Here is a 17,032-nt window from a genome sequence, read left to right on the forward strand (position 1 = left end):
AACAGCCCCAGTTCTCCAGTCTATTTATGTAACTGAAGTTCCTCATCCCTGGAATCATTCTTGTGAATCTTTTCTACACCTTTTTTTTGAGGTGCAAGCTTTTGGAATATTTGAAGAACATTGAATTTTGGACATTCTTCCTCCTGACTTATTTTTAAAAGTTTACAATATTAATTTGGGGCTGCAAATATGCCATTCATCAAGGACCCACTGATGAAGATAGATGTCCAGCGGGGAACACCTGGAGAGGGAAGAGATAGTTTGTATATCTAAGTTAACAAGGAACTGCTGTTGCCAGGCTAAAGACTCTTGCTGATTGATTAAGAAAACCTGGCCCATCAGACGTATTCTTTGAACATTGTAGTCTTTAAAACTCTTGGTGAGTGTGTGGGGGTGCCTTAGAAGCAGGCTGCAAGAAAAGATTATCTTTCCTTCTCTCTGCTCCACCTTTATGTTAAACTTCCCTCAGAAACATCTCATCAGGATAAATCATCTGCTTTATTTTAAGGCTTCACAAAATTGTGATAAGTAAGAGTCACCAAGCAAAGTTTCACAAAAAAATTGTCTGAAGGAACTTCAAGATCTATTGTGACCAGAATTCTGTTTGATTAACAATGTCAGGATCTTTTCGAATTTTATCCTTTTAAAAGAAATGTTCCCTTGCTCCAGCTTCTGCAGAGGACTGTGTTTGTTTTGTGTTTGTGTGTGAGTGTATGCGGGTTTGAATGTGTGATTTATTTTAAAAGGGGAAAATGGTTACACTTCTAAACTATAACTTGTATGTTAACCAGTTGTTTTTAAAACTGTTTTAAACTTGTTTTTAAAAAGTAGCTCCTTTTATAATAAATCTTTTTTTCTTGTGTTTACTGAAAGAAGCCTGGTTACAGTTTCTTTTATGCTGAGAATAACAGTATCAACCGTAAACAATTGGCCAGTTTTGTGGGTGAACTAAACATTTAAACTTGTTACAACTTGTGGAGAAGTGGGGCTAGAATTGACTGTGCACTCCTCCCATCACAGTCTGTGACATGCATTCTGGGTTATTGTGAACACTGCATAAATTCAGGCTACAGGATGTAAATCCAAAATCCTTTTGAGAGAGACTATTTTAGAAAAGGAATTAAAAGGCACACAAAAAATCATTGATTGGGTGCGTTTTATTGTGGAATATGTAATTCCATAGAGTTTTTAAATGTTATTTTGAAAATAAGATATTTCAGTTACTGAGAGAAAACAGTTGACAAAATGTTGAGTGATTTAATAGATACTGTCAGACTGTGACTATGAAAGTTCAAAATGGGATTTTTTGATTATACAATTTGTAATGAACCAGGTGGGGTCCCCCAATTTGTTAACTTCCTGAATGGGACCCCAATTTTGTTATGCTCCCAGGTGAGGAGAAATGAACTGGCTCTCCTTCTTTATTTAACTCCCTCGGTTGGTTGCAACAAGGTTAATTTAAAAAGGATCCCATTCCCCGTAGATACCTCTTCCCAGTCTAAATGTATTTGTTTTAGAAGGAGCCAATTTACCCGGACTTTCTTGAGTCAAAGAAAGAGTAAATTTACTAGTTACTAAAAAACAGAGATAAATAATAAAAACGCAACACACATACACACAGATCAGAAATGAGAAGTTAAGAGTCCAAAAATAAAAGTTAAAAAAGATATATGAATCAGTCTTTGGATTGCTCATGAGGCGTGGATGGCGAAATGTTGCAGCCGTTAATTGGGTGATTCCGATAGAGCTGACTTTGGCAATTTAGCAATTGGTTTGGAGACATTTGGTTCTGCAGGTTGGCTGAAGAAGCTGTCCTATTTCTTTGTTGATTGTGGCTTTGCTGAGCTTTGCTTCCAGCAACAGAGAGCAGGAGAGAGACTTTGCCTGCAACTGCACTCTCACAGCACACTAGCACTGCTCTGCATTTAGCTTTTTAACCCATTTTTCCCTGTGTATTCCTGTAAGGAAAAAAAAAACATATCTTGCCCCCATCGTCTGTTTTCTTTGATCTCTGACCATTTTACACATTCTGAGATATGAATCAACAGGAGATGGATTTTAGATACATGATGAGACGTGGTAATAAGTCTTTTGTCTCTGCAATCACATGAGATTAAAGTTCAGTCTTTTGTATCTTTCCTATCTTGCTTTTATGTGCCTCTGCTTGAAGAAGGTCATGACACCTTTTCAGGTGCGACATTCCATGTTCTCCTAGGACAGGCTGGGCAGTATAATCCACATAGGGATTTTCCAGCAAATGGTCACTTTACATTATCAGCCATCTTTTGCTCAGTATCCTCGCTTGTATTTAAAAAAACAGGTTTTCCTTAAAAGTTCAATATGGTCATAAGTAATTTGTGGCTGTAATTGGCTTTTATGACAATTTTGACATTAAATCTGCCAAAGTTAACATTAAATAATGAGACAAAAGTCTTGAAAGAGGAAGTAAGGGTGTCCTTACATACTACTTCTTTGAGTCTGTTGAAACTTCTCTCACGTAACTCTGGCCACTGGTACTCAGCATCTTCTTTCATCAGCTTTGATGGTTTGCTGTGTGTTCTGACATATGAGGTATGAAAGAACTCATAACAAAAACAGAATTACCTGGAAAAACTCAGCAGGTCTGGCAGCATCAGCGGAGAAGAAAAGAGTTAAAGTTTCAAGTCCTCATGACCCATCAATGGAACTAGGTGAATCCAAGGAAGGGGCGAAATATAAGCTGGTTGAAGGTGTGGGGGGGGGGAGGAGAGAAGTGGAGGGGGGTGGTGTGGTTGTGGGGAACCCTACAACCACAGCACCCCCCTCCACTTCTCTCCCCCCAACCCCAAACCACCGCCCCCCCCAACCCCCCCACCTTAAACCAGCTTATATTTCACCTCTTCCTTGGATTCACCTAGTTCCGTTGAAGGATCATGAGGACTTGAAACGTCAACTCTTTTCTTCTCCGCCGATGCTGCCAGACCTGCTGAGTTTTTCCAGGTAATTCTGTTTTTGTTTTGGATTTCCAGCATCCGCAGTTTTTTTGTTTTTATGAAAGAACTCATGTCTGGATCAATCCAAGGAAAACTTTTCAACTCTCTCATGTCTCTTGGAGCTTCCATCTCAGAGATGGTTTTGATTTCTCCAGGACTTTGTTTGACACTGTCAAGTGTGTACACTATTCTGAAGTACAGGAATTCTATCATCTTCACAATGCATTTGTCAGTGTTTAGCTTTCCTATTTCTCTCCATGGCTTCATATAGATGGTGGCCATGATCTTTCTCATCTACACAATAGATTCAGATATCATCAGCTATGCTGACTACTCCTTTATACATATAGATTCAAAAAGAATTGTTACAGCACAAAAGGAGGCCATTCAGTCCATTTATGTCAGTACCAGCTCTGCGAATGAGCAATTCACCTAGACATCCTTGGTATGTCTCGTCAACTTTCTGCTGGAACACATCCTGCCCACAAAAGGATGTAGCGGACCCTTTCTTTTTCACTAGTGCTTTTTAGAAAGCCACTGAATGTCAGTCTGCACTTCTGTTTAAACTTTTCAAACACATCAACATCATCAGCCTCCAAATTTGTCATGGGCTGGAGCTGTGCGTTTACACTTTTGCACAATTAATTCAAATTTCTTTCTCTCTTTGGCACTGATCTGGGTTGATCTTTCAACATAATTCAGAATTAAATTTGTTTAAAATGCTTGACAACCGCTGCCACCATGTTAGCTTCTGGTTCCCGTAAGTTAGAAATAATCACATTAGACTCAAAATGCTGGAGCTTCATGGAGTGTATTTCTTTCATTTCTCCATGCGGCTGGTGCACTGATAGGTACATGACTATAGTGTAACAGTGGGAATGTGGCACGCACGATATATATTTACACAACAATTAGTTCCTAGCTCTTTGCGAACAACATCACCACCTTCTAAAAGCGTTGAATATGATGGAATCGGAGTCGCCTCTATTGGCTACCACCGGGTGGCCTATAACCAATCATGTTAGCAGTTTGGCTCATGACTAACGATGACGATAACTGGATTGTCCAATCACCTTGGAGTATCCTGTTTGGAAGCGTGCCACCAGAACCTGCGCATGCGTAGCCGTTCGGCGGATTCCGGTTCCTGCAATTTGAAAGGAACGGATTTTCCACATTTGAAAAAATCTACGTTTTTCTTTCGCTGACTGACGTGGCATAAATCTCCAGCGACATATTCCAAAATACGGTAACTATTTATGAGTATTTTTTTCTTTTTTACATTATCAGCTCCGGTATTGTTTGGACTGTTGAGGCAGGCACTGCATTTCCCGTGAGGCACTGCGGCCTCCTTGTCTGCGGGGCTACGGTACCGGCTGCCGCGGGATTTGCTGGGAGTTGTAGTCCGCAGCCGATGCCTGAGCGGCTTCTTTTGCTCCTTGCTCCCGCTCTCAGGGGCAAAGAATCCGGTCACCGGCATCAACCGGACGCCCAGCTCTGTATGAGACTGAGTTCGAGACCACTCCTGCTGATAATCTACACGTGACGGACTCTCACTTTCTCCCCCGCTGCCGGATGAGGATTAAGCAGGTCAGTAACCAATTAGTAGTTTAGCGCCTGGTGATGGTTCAGCACAGCGAGCGGTCCTAAAGCCTGCCGAGGACTGATGAGGTCAGCGCCACCCAACCGTTCTGCTTCCTTCCCCCATCTCACTTTCTGTCTCTCGGTTTCTCTTTCTAACTCTTTGTCTGTTTCTTTGTGCCTGTTTCCCACTCTGTCCCTTCGTGATGAAGCAAGGTGCTTCATAAAGTATTGTTAGATACCAAGCCACAGAAGGAGATATTGGGTCAGATTACCAAAAGCTTTCCCAAAAAAGCATAAGTGTATTGAATGAAAATTGATAGTCTTGGGGCTGTGATGTAGATAGCACATAATTACACTACAGGATTGACTTAAGTGCAGTATAGAGAAAAGATTGACAATTAAATAAAACGATAAGAGCAAAGGCATAGCGAATGAAGAAGCTATGGGACAAGAATTAGGAGTAGGCCATTCAGTCCCCCCCAAGCCTGCTCTGCCATTTGGTAAGATAGTTGATCTGATTGTGGCCTCAACTACACTCGTCACTCTGCCCCCTGATAATCCTTGCCTACCTTGCTGATCAAAAACCCATCTAACACCACCTTATGTTCAATGACCCAGCATCCACTGCTTTCTGGGGAAGAGTGTTCCACAGACTAATGACCCTTAAGAGAAAACAAGATTCTCATCTCTGTTTTACAAAGGAGACCTCTTACTTTAAAACTGTGCTGCCTTGTTTTAGACTCCCCCACAAAGGAAAACGTCCTCTCAGCATCCAGCCTATCAAGTCCCCTCAGCATCTTATATGTTTCAGTAAGATCACCTCTCATTCTATTAAACTGCAATTGTTATAGGCCCAAACTGGTCAACTTTTTCTTTTAAGACCAAAACTGTAAACAGTACTCCAGATGCGGTCTTACCAACACCTTGTATAGCTGTAGCAAGACTTCCTTATTTTTATACTTAATTCCTCTTATAATAAAACACCAACATTCCATCTGCCTTCCTAATTACTTGATGCACCTCCATACCAGTTTTTTCGTAAATCATGTACCAGTACATCAGTTCCCTCTGTATTGTAGAGTTCTGTAGTCCCTCTCCATTCAAATCATAAACTGCTTTTCTATTCTTCCTGCCAAAATGAGCAAGTTCATATTTTTCCACATGATACTCCACCTGCCAAATTTTTGCCTACCCGCTGTCCTCTTGACAACTTACAGTCCTACCTATCTTTGTGTCATCAGCAAACTTAGCTACCATACATTCGGTCCCTTCATCCAAGTAATTGGTATAGATTGTAAATAATCGAGGCCCTAGCACTGATCCCTGTGGCACTCCAATAGTTACAGCTTACCAACCTGAAATGACCCATTTATCCCAGATGTTTCCTGTTAGCTAACCAATCCTTTATCTAAGTTAGCATATTACTCCCTGTAACATGAGCTCTTATTTTGTGAAGTAACTTTTGATGTGGCACCTTATCAAATGTCTTTTGGAAATCCACGTGCACCCACATCTACAGGTCCTCCTTTATATACCTTGCTTGTTACTTCTCAAAGAATGCTAATACATTAGTTAAACACAAATTTCCCTTTCACAAAACTATGCCTGATTGTATGATGATTTTCTAAATGTCCTGCTGTTACCTTCATAATGGATTTTAGCATTTTCCCTATGACAGATGTCAGGATAACGGGTCTATAGTTTCCTGCTTTCTGCTTCCCTCCTTTCTTGAATAGAGGTATCAATCTGCTGGGATCATTCTAAATTTAGGGAATTTGAAAACAATGAAGTTAACAATATGCTGGCAGTGGGGGACTGACCCATGAGAAAAATCAGTCTGGATAAATGTAGGTGAATGAATCTCCAATTGAATTTCAAGGTTGTAATCTAATCAGGGGACTCAGTTTAACTCCCAAGATGTAAACCTGTCCTATGTTATTTATCATGTAGAAAATGTAGTCGTCACTGATACTCAGTTTGGTTTCACCAGAACCACTCAGCTCCAGACCTCATTCTTCCAGCCTTGATCCAAACAGACAAAGAGCTTAATTGAAGAAGTGAGGCAAGTGTGACTGCCTTTGACATCATTCAACAGATATGACATCCAAGGAACCCCAGTAAAATAAAAGTCTATTGGAATCAGGGTGAAATTTCTCCACTGGCTGGAGTTGTATCTAGCTCAGATAAAGAGGTTTGTGGTTTTGGAAGCAAATACTCTCAAATTCATCACGTGGCTGCAGGGGTTTCTTAAGGTAGTGTCCTAGGCCCAACCATCTTCAGCTGCTTCAAAGACCTTCACTCATTCATAACATCAGAAGTAGGAGTGTTTGCTAATGATTTCAGTGTTCAATACCATTTGTGACACCTCCAGATACTGAAGCAGTCCTTGCCCATATGCAGCAAGACCTGAGTATTGTTCAAGCTAGGGCTGATAAGTGGCAAGTAACATTTGTGCCAGGCAATGACCGACTCCAACAAGAGAGAATCTAACAATCTCCCCATGGTATTCAACAGCATTACCACCACCAAATCCCCCACTATCAACATCCTAGCCAATACCATTGACCAGAATTTTAACTGGAGCAGCCATATAAATATTGTGGCTAGAAGGGTAGGTCAGAGGCTGATTTGGCGAAACCTTTCCACCGTCTACAAGGCACAAGTCACTTGCATGTTGAGTGAAGCTCAGACAAAACTCAAGAAGCTTGACACCACCCAGAACAAAGTGGCTCACTTGTTTGGCCCCATCCATCACCTTAAACATACACTCCCTTCACTACCGTCGCATAGTGGTAGCAGTGTTTACCATCTACAAGATGCACTGCAGCAATTCACCAAGGCTCCTTAAACAGCACCTTCCAAACCTGCAACCGCCTAGAAGGACAAGGGCAGAAGGCACATAGGAACACCACTATCTGCAAGTTCCCCTCCAAGCAACACATCATCCTGACTTGGAACTATAATCACCATTCCTTCACTGCTTGATCAAAGTCCTGGGACTCCCTCCGTTATAGCACTGTGTATGTACTTACACCTTATGGACTGCAGTGATTTAAAAAAAAAAATGTTATTTAGATCCATCTGGTGAAACACAAAACAAGACACAGATCTTTTTCCTTGTTATAAGGTTTATTCACCAGATGCAGCATTACAGATCTCTTCCTCAGCTACCAACTCAGTGTCCCAACCTATCTGCTTTATTAAGTGCTCTCAGTCTTTAATCAAACAATGCCCATCACCTGTGTATCTTTAACAACAGGATCAACTGTTAATGGCTTCCCCTTTGAAAAAAAACTTTTGACATGCTTAATTATAAAACAATTAAAGAAAAAAAAATGGTTTTCCATATTTCTTACAACTCATCACAACAAGGTGTCCCTCTTCTAGGACCTCCAAAAATTAATTGCAACAATCATTCCTCTTTGTAAAACAGGCTGATGGTTGGTGATTGGCGTCAACTCATTTTACTTTGGTGATCTCTTTTCTCTCCAACATTTCCTTTATAATAGCAAGGTCAATCCTCAACCTGTTCTCAGTGACACTTTGTTGAATGAACATTATCGCAAAAAGCACATGACATTCAATGGGCAAACTTTTCTCAGAATGCCCCTTGTATAGGATTTCCTTCAGAATGTTAGATAAGTACAATCCCATATCTATTGCTTTTACTAATGCCAGTGTTTCTGCACCTAGGGTACTTTTAATGACCCTTTTTATGGTCTTGGCTTCTCAGGTCAAGGACAACACTTTCCAATTTTCGCAGCAAGAATATGATAAACTCAGCCACACTCTAATATCCATCCAGAAGTTGAGCCATCGTTATGAAGGTCTAACTCAAGGCTGGAAACAGAGTGCGCATTTCTCAATTTAATTTATGTAATGTTTATTTGCCCTCAAAACTTCAACTTTATCATGTTTCATCATAGTTCTAAACTAGTATTGGGTCTTTTTATTTTTTATTCATTCACGGGATGTGGACTTCATTGGCTGGGCCAGCATTTATTACCCATCACTAGTTGCCCTTGAGAAGGTCGTGATGAGCTGCCTGCTTGAACAGCTGCAGTCCCTGCGGTGTATGTACACCCGCAGTGCTGTTAGGGAGGGAGTTCCAGGATTTTGAGCCAGCAACAGTGAAGGAACGGTGTTTTATTTCCAAGTCAGGATGGTATGTGGCTTGCAGGGGAACTTCCAAGTGGTGGTGTTCCCATCTATCTGCTGCCCTTGTCCTTCTAGATGGTAGTGATTGTGGGTTTGGAAGGTGCTACTGAAGGAGCCTTGGTGAGTTTCTGCAGTGCACCTTGTAGATGGTACACACTGCTGCTACTGTGTGTCAGTGGTGGAGGGAGTGAATGTTTGTGGATGTGGTGCCAATCAAGCGGGCGCTTTGTCCTGGACGGTGTCAAGCTTCTTGAGTGTTGTGGGAGTTGCACTCATCCAGGCAAGTGGAGAATATTCCATTACATTCCTGACTTGTGCCTTGTAGATGGTGGACAGGCTTTGGGGAGTAGGGAGGTGAGTTACTCTTCGCATGATTCCTAGCCTCTGACCTGCTCTTGTCACAGTATCTATATGAATAACAAAAAACGAAAAACTGCGGATGCTGGAAATACAAAACAAAAACAGAATTACCTGGAAAAACTCAGCAGGTCTGGCAGCATCGATGCTGCCAGACCTGTTGAGTTTTTCCAGGTAATTCTGTTTTTGTTATCTATGTGGATAGTCCAGTTCAAGCTGACTGCATAGCCAATTTAACTGTCCAATCAAGCTTCTTAACTGCTGTGTTTCTTCTTTGAATACAAGATAATTTTTCTGTGGACTGATTTATCGGGATATGATTAACAGTTTCTTGGTATAACTATTGATTCAAGGTTACTCCTGACTTTGATTAAATATAAAGGGTTGGACGTTAAAGGTCCCTGACTTCCAATCCTAAAATCCCTTTTTATCTTATCTATCACAAATTGTTCAAATTCTACTGAACTTTCCCATATACTAAAAAAAAATCATTGATGTGCATCATAAAGATGCTTTTGAGTTTCTCTTTGAGATACTAGTATAGCATTGCTGGGCCTGCATTCAGCTTAATACAACCTACTTTCAAAAAACCGACTTATCTAACAGAAATATCATTCCCTCATTCAATCCATAAACACATTTTGTTTAATTTCCACAGCTTCTCTTCTACTTCACCTGCTTCTTTAGGTGGCTTCAAAACACTGCTCTTAATTTTTCACCCTGCAGCTTTTATGTTCGACCTATGTTCCCAAGAATATGTAGCCAGGAGAGCTAAGAAAATCTTCAAGATCACTTTTCCTGCAGTGGGGGTCCACTCTAACATCTTGATCACCAAGTCTATCTTTGAAACTCCAAGTTACTCGTCTCGCTTTAGCTTTATATGTCCCATCAGGAAGTACTTTTACCATATATATCCACCATTGTGAGAAGGCTGGTTGTCCCCTATCTGGCACTTCAGTGTACACACCAAATTTTTTCCAACTATCCAACTCTTTGTTTTGCATCTCTTGTCGATTTATGTTCTAATTTGTTTGGAGCCACCAAAACTTCCCGATCACATGGACTTCTACTTCTACTGACATTCCTAGTTTGGCCTATAATCCTTGTTCTGTAGAAACTACAGTCTACTTGTCTCCTATCTCGTTTCAGACTACTGCTACATGACCTCTCCTCACATGATCAGAGGTTCTGTTGCCAATACGTGACCTTAGCGCCAGAATCACTTTTGGGTCTACTATGGGAACTCGCACTGCATTTTATAGCTTTCCACATTTTCACCTCATTTTGCTATCCATAAAGCTTACCTGTTGTCCATTATCTTGAACATTTAGCCAATGCTTGATTTTGCCAGTGGCTTTCTCTGCTCTCCCTACAATGGTCATATATCCCTCCATTCACTGGACCCTTCTGGTATGTGTGTTACCCTTGTACCAACTTTTTGCAGTTGTCCTTTGAATAAAATAGCCCTATCCTGTGCATAGTTATCACTTTGCTTATCGTCATCCAGCCGCTTATCTACTGTATTCTACTCCTTTTAACTGCCAAGTATGAGTGAAGGGTGCCTCATCGCCTAATTGCTCAGATTCTGCACGTTTATGATAATCTCAATTAAATGTACCCTATTAGTTTTGATGATCATGTTGGAGAATTTCAATCTTCCCATCACACCCTATCACTTTACCTAGACTTTTCCACTTTTATGCTTTCTTTTATAGTATACTAAATCCCCAGGGTTAAAGTTTAACTCTGACATTCTTATGCAATACCTTCAGGGTTGCCAAATTTCCTCAGACCCAGAGGTCTTGATGAATGCATGTAGGGTGTTCAAGTGCACAGAAAAAGACGGAACTAATAGGAGTCCCTTCCAAGGCCATGGGATGATTACGCATTACAGAAGGTATTTTTGGACTTCTCCCTTAGACCAACTGACACAGCCTATGGTCCCTTGCCATTTGAAGCGAATTCTTCTCATGGACTGTCCCTGCCAGGGCAGATGTTAGCCTACAGTTTGGTTGGTTGGTCCATCCAAGATCCTATGGAGCATCTCAATCACTGCGTGATTTCTTTCTCAAGGCCTATCGCTGAAGGGGCTTTCAGTTGCAGTGTTCATCACTAGAATGTTAATCTTTTCACACATCTCTTAAATTTGTAGTTAGCAAATTTCTATGCATGGTCAGTCATGAATTTTGTTGATGCCCCTGTCTGGTCCCAAACCACTTTTCCACGATTTCAATCACTTTTGGTTTAGAATTTTGCCTATTACAATTTTTGTATTACTGTAGAAAGACATGGCAACAAGATTCTGTCTACGAAATAGAAACATTTTCATTTTACATCCTTGTCCTACACTTTTTTAAATCCATAGCTACTACTTCATTAAAGTCTCATGCTAATGAGAGACATACAATAGGCCATGATGGTGTCCTTCAATACTTTGTATGCATCACGTTTTTCACTAATCTCTTCAATAAGCTGTGTACTCATCATCAGCTATCCTGCATTCTTTAGTAGGATTTTTAATCTGTTACAAGAGGGAGAGCAAATTGCAAATGTAGCTTTAAGACAATTTGCTTTTTTCTTCCAAATTTCTATCACTTGATACTAGTAACACTTCTTTAACATTCTGATTAGAGATGCTAGGTTTTGTTAAAGGGATGCAATAATGTCCTGATTCTACTGACTTTCTAAAGACAATTAATCTATCATGTTACAAGACCAATTTCATTTGTGCCTTTCCGTGGATAGCTTGTTCAGCAGCACCTCACTAGATACTACATATGTACTAATAAATTGGCTTACCCAGCTATTCTGCATGGTATTACCACTCTTTTCAGTGACCTTAAAGTGTTGTTATACCCAAATCTGAAACAAGTAAAACTTTCAGATTCATTGATTTACTTTGGGTGAAATGCTATTTAGATTCACCCAGTAGTAAGGATCAATCTGTTCCACATACTGTGGATGTGCAACCACTGTCCAACATGGCACAATTAAATGAATCCATGGCCAGTACTCACATTGCAAGACTGAAGCTTCTTGTGATCAGTACAGTTCACTCACTGATAAATATCGACATCTTGGCCTTGAGTTGTATGCCACTTTGAAAACCCTGTTGTTCCGATTTGGACAATTCACCGCATAATAATTTTTCAAATCACATCTGAAACACCTATGAATAATTCCCCAGGCATCCCTGGAGTTCATTCTTCTGTTACTCCATTCCAGTAATCTGCCAAAAAAGAGCTCCATCCTCGTTTCTTTTGTCTGAGATTCTTCTGTTGTGTTGATACCTCAAATGGTTTTGAAATGCTACAAGCATTGAATCCTCCATCGTTTGTGACACCCCTATTTGTGCCATGAAGGCTACTGGAAATGACTGCTTTCCCAGGACTTTTTAAAAAATCCTTAGACATCTGATCCAAAAAGAATGTCTCTTTGAGAATCTAACCCCAGTTAAGATCAGGAGCCTATCCATGTGTAACACTTTAGCGTAATCCAACAAATTGAAAGCAAGCACTGAGCCAAGAATTTCCACTATCTTGTATATAGTCAGTTAAATTCCATGATATATTTCTCTATGGAATAGCTGTCTTATCTTTCTAAATCTATCAAATTCTGACTATGTCTATTGCCTTTCTTTTTAAATCTATCAAAGTCTGACCATGCCTTATAGGCGTTTAATACATCATCTTTCTTATAAATTTTCATCCATGAAACTTAATAGAATACCCAAACCTTCATCACTATCCAATTTGCTGCTGATTCTGCTTTTGTCAGGAAGTGACAATGCCAATGCTATATCTTGTTTTCTCTTCTGTAAAGCTGTGACCCATGTCTGAAAGGCAGATCATTTTTCAAAAGCAGAATGATACTGTTTCTAGGCAGAATTGGGGATTATGGAACGCAACTAGTCTAGGTTGGTTCTGCATAGTCATGTCATTGATAGAGATTAGGGCATGAGGTGGAGATTAACAAGAAAAGGATGAAGAGCATCATTTGCATCGCTGTTTGATGATCAATGACGTTTGGTATTGAAAATGGCAGTGCAGTGAATTAACAGTCTGGTCTTTTACCAAGGAATCCAGGTCCAGAAACAGCTGGCTTCAAGGGATCCTTCGTAAAAATTGTTGTAACAACTTAATCAAGATGCTATCAGTTGAGACAAAGAATGTAGAGTTGCCCACATTTTGGCAAAACTGGGAGTTTAGCTCATAGATACCAAAATGAGGATGCTCTTTGGCTGGGGTTATGTACAATTTCTTGATTTTTGGTTCTCTTTTAGACCAGAATATAGTGATGCAAGTAAAGGCTACATTTTTCTATCAAGTTTTAAAAAAAAATTGATGTCTTGCATATTGGAAGACGAAATCTGTTTGTAGAAGGACAATAGATAAGTTGAAACAGTATTAAATCTGGTTTTTAAAATTGAGTGCTGGAACTTTTTTTTCATTACTAATTTCTACTTTCCTCTTGTTGGGGTTTACCAGTTTGTGGATGCAGATCATCCTCAGCTCTTCTGTCCAATGTCCATTAATCTTGGATGAGCCTTGATAGTAAATGCTGGTTGGCTCTTTAATGGATAGAGTGTGAGCCCATGACCAATTTTTATCCCCACCCCCTGCCACTCTCCATAACCTGGCCTGCTGAGATCATTGGAACTGCCCTGTATGTTGCCACAAGTTAAAGTATCTAACTCTGAATAGGTGGATCTTGTTGTTCTCAATGCTTCAACTGGATAAACCTCATGAGTCATCGATAAAGCATTATTAAGTCTAATATGATTACTGATGTGCTAACCTGTTTTTGCTGATCCTTCACAATTATCTTTATTCACTGTTTTAGTTATCAGTGCCCTCATTTTAAGGGTTTATTGCAATGCAGTTATTAAAGATGACTAATAGCCATTGTGTGGGCACCTAAAACTGCACTGTTCTACTTGCCAGACCACTTTGTGTTATAGTAGAGGATGTGTTAATTTATAAAATTAGTGCAGTGTCCATCATTGTTGAGAAGGGAGACCCATGTTCAATTAGTGATCAATCCTGTTAACTGATCTCAGTCGAAGTGTTACAGTTTTTTTTACTGAACCTTTTAAACGAGGGGAGGAGGATATTTACTGTGAAAGATTAGAGGGGAATTTCGTTTCTGATGAACCTCTTCCTGTATTCTGTCCAAGAGTGTGAGAGAGATGTTTGAATCCTAGAATCTTACAACACAGAAGGAGATCATTCAGCCTATTCTGTCTGTGCTCTCTCTGGTGGAGCTATCCAACCAGTCCTACTCTCCCTCTTTGTCCCTACAACCCTGCAATTATTTTTCCTTTCGGTATCTATACAATTCTCGCTTAATGGAAATTATTATTTAATCTGCTTTCACCACCCGTTTAGACAGTGTGCTCCAGATCATAACTTATTGTGTTTTTAAAAAAATGTTTCCTAATTTCACCTCTGATTCCTTTGCTGATCACTAAGTCTGTGTCCTATGGTTACCAATCCTCCTGCCGCTGGAAACAATTGCCACGTATGAATGGTTTTGATAGAGTAAATGATTTTGAATACTTCCAACAGTACTTCCTTCTCTTAACCTTCTCTGCTGGAAGGAGAATAACCCCAGCTTCTCCAGCCTCTCTCCATGGAAGAGTTTCCCAAATATGGGAACAGATTCAAGTCCAGGACTATAGAGAGTAATTGAAGAGAAAGAAGAGTTCAACATGAAAGGCTAAAGCCAACTTCCTTATGTACCTTCAGCGGTTGAGCTGATATAGGAATTCCACTTGAGATCAGACACCAAGGGCAAGAATATCAGTAGATGTAGAATTAAGGGTGGAGCTATTGAAGATGATGGTAGTTAAGATGTGAATCAACCTGTGATTCACCAAATGATAAACTCTCAATCTTCAGCTCTGCTATCAGAAAGTATTCTCACTGGGTGGAGGGGAGAAACAGAACAAAGGGAAATGCAATGTCCTTGCACGTGCACCTTGACAACTGATTAGCACACACCTTTCTTAATCAGCAATTAACTTCTAGGAATGGCAGAGGGAAAGAAAGGAATTACTAAATAACTTACTTTCAGAAATGTCAATCATGAGGGCATACTTCAGCTAATAACTTGATATTTGTGGGATTTAGTTTGTTGCACTGACTCTGGAGGTCCGTATTTGTCTCAAGGTTTCACTGTAAATAGCACCACCCCAAAGGAAGGGGTCATGAAAACCACACAAGGGATTTTCATTATCTTAATTCTATACTATTCTAATGCCAAAGCTAAAGCATAACATACTGATGTGAAGATTAACGTGGATGGATACAATTTTTGGGAGCAGCCAAGCAATGCTGCTAATCCAAGTTTTAAATTGCACTGTAGTTTTAGTACCCTTTTACCAGTCAGTGGTAAGTTGCAGTTTGTGATTGTGTAAACAGTTAAATTATTTGTGGATTCTGGAAAAGGCAAACATTATTGATCTTGGTGGCTGCTGTTGATTACCTGTACATTTAAAAGAAAAGAAAGACATACATTTTATATAGCATCCTTCACAGTCCCCGGACATCGCAAAGCACATTACAGTCAATTAAGAAATTTTGAAGTGTTGTAATGTAGGAAATGCAGCAGTCAATATGTACACAAGTTCCCACAAGTAGCTATGCGATAGATAATGATCAGATCATCTGTTCTTGTGATGTTGATTGAGGGATAAATATTGGCCAGGACACCCAGGAATAACACCCCTGCTCATCTCTGAAATGAGATCTTTTACATCCATTTTAGACCACACAGAATCTTTGTTAACATCTCCAAATGACAGCACCTCTGATTGAAACGTTACAGATTACATGCTTAGATCGTTGGGGTAGGATTTGAACCCACAGTCTTCCAGCACCCCCTTCCTAAATCCCTATACGCACATATAAGAGACACACAAGGCATGGATTTTAAGAGTGGGATAAAACAGTTCAACAGCACCAATCCGGAGTACAGGATTTAATGAGTTGATTGTGATTGATATCTTCCAAATTCCTTTCAATTTTTGTTGATGACATGAGGTGGTCATCTAGCATTTCAGTATTTAGTTCACTGGTTGAGGACATGCTTTTCAATGTCCCTAACAGTGGTTTTCCCCTTTTCCTTTTTATATGGGTTTCTTCAGAGAGAGAGCAGGTTATAGAGGTATGAGGAAAAGAGATTTTAGATGTTTTCTCTTTCTAGGCCAGGAGCTTTTTGCTGCACACTGCCACCAGTTAAAACCCTGGCCACCTGGTCAGGAGTCAATTAAAATGCTGTTGTCAGGCAGCTCACTTGGTCCGGGACTCCTTTCCAGCACCATCCTGTCTTTCATGGCATACTCTGTTCCAGGACTGCAACATTGTAAATATCTCCCATCCTGTTCCAGTGGACATGTCTTTCAATCTGCAGCCATTGTAATTTTAATCCACAGCCCAACAGAAATGAAAATATATGTTCCTTACACTGGGATACAATTCATCTGGCCCTGGTGATTTACCCACCTTCAAGGATGCTAGTCCCTCCTGTACTTCTTCTCACTATGCTTATTGTATCTAATATTTCACACACCTCCTCTTTAACTAGAATGTCTGTATCATAGTGCAAAGGCTGTGGACCCTGATAATATTCCGGCAAAAGTACTGAAGACTTGTGCTCCAGAACTTGCCACACCCCTAGCCAAGTTGTTCCAGCACAGCTACAACACTGGCATCTACCCGGCAATGTGGAAAATTGCCCAGGTATGTCCTGTACACAAAAAGCAGGACAAATCAAACTTGGCCAATTACTGCCCCATCAGTCTATTCTCCATCATCATTAAAGTAATGGAAGGGGTTATCAGCAGAGCTATCAAGTGGTACTTGCTGAGCAATAACCTGCTCGCTGACACTCAGTTTGGGTTCCACCAGGGTCACTCTGCTTCTGACCTCATTATAGTCTAGGTTCAAATTTGGACAAAAGAG

General features: G+C 40.2%; 1 protein-coding gene across 2 annotated transcripts in view; it reads left to right on the forward strand.

Moving 5' to 3' along the window:
- The first annotated feature begins 4,111 nt into the window (after nt 1-4,111).
- Nucleotides 4,112-17,032, forward strand: part of capn15 (calpain 15) — a 305,123-nt gene continuing 292,202 nt past the window's right edge. Inside the window, exon 1 of one of the 2 annotated variants that reach the window (XM_041206519.1) lies at nt 4,112-4,218. The gene's annotated coding sequence lies outside the window, so the exon portion shown is untranslated. Of the gene's footprint in view, nt 4,219-4,375; nt 4,560-17,032 lie in introns of those variants that run through there. The other variant, XM_041206518.1, reaches the window with a different exon arrangement.

This window comes from Carcharodon carcharias, chromosome 15 (genome assembly GCF_017639515.1).
Source record: "Carcharodon carcharias isolate sCarCar2 chromosome 15, sCarCar2.pri, whole genome shotgun sequence".
NCBI lineage: Eukaryota > Metazoa > Chordata > Chondrichthyes > Lamniformes > Lamnidae > Carcharodon > Carcharodon carcharias.